Source organism: Anneissia japonica, unplaced genomic scaffold (assembly GCF_011630105.1).
Source record: "Anneissia japonica isolate Jap-2015-1 unplaced genomic scaffold, ASM1163010v1 scaffold3434_len466720_cov178, whole genome shotgun sequence".
Taxonomy (NCBI): domain Eukaryota; kingdom Metazoa; phylum Echinodermata; class Crinoidea; order Comatulida; family Comatulidae; genus Anneissia; species Anneissia japonica.
In genome coordinates this window covers 341,551-342,349 of record NW_022718341.1, presented here as the reverse complement: position 1 = coordinate 342,349, position 799 = coordinate 341,551, and positions in this window count along the sequence as shown.

The following is a 799-nucleotide window of genomic DNA, read 5'->3' as shown; positions in this document are numbered from 1 at the left end:
CGATTTCCATTTTAACACGGAGCCGTTGCAACACGGCCTTTTGACACTTAGCTAGCGGCCGTACACTTGTTTTGGTAATTGTTTTGATAGTTTGTTCGATGCTTGTTTTTGTATAAACCTATGAACTTGTCCTCTGGAATTTTCGACCACAGCCCCACTGTAGGTGGGGCTGAGGTAAAACAAATTATGAATATGGCACCTCTTCGCCGGAAATGGCACTTTTAGACTAAATTGGAATATAAATTTTCATTTTTTTCCACTTTTGAATCATTTGCAAAAAAATAAATTAGGGAGGTGGGCCAGCTGGGCCCCATAAATCTACGACTGAAATACTCATCATAATAAAAAATGTTTTCAAATTATTTTGGTAATCATAATTATGCTAGCTTATATACCGTATTTCATGCAAACTAACATTCATAATAAAAATAATGATTTATTATCTACTAATAGCTTGTGACGTATTCGAACCATGAAAAACAAGTCCTTATTTTAGTCTTTTTGCATATACAGTACATTAAAAAACCAAGAGGTTTTCCTTTTCTCTTTTGTGCATGTAGTATTGCGGCCAGTGGCGTCGAGAGCCAGTAAGGGCCCCAGGGCAACACCTCACATGCCCCCTCCATCCTTCACTTGGGACCCCACTCGGCCGCTCCCCAAATTAAGTCGCCTCCTAAGACCCTATTTGTCCAAACCCACATACATGAATATGATTCCATATGTTTATTTTTTTGCAATGTAGATGTATCAGAATAATCTGATGAATAAACGATAATAATTATATATATATATATTACAC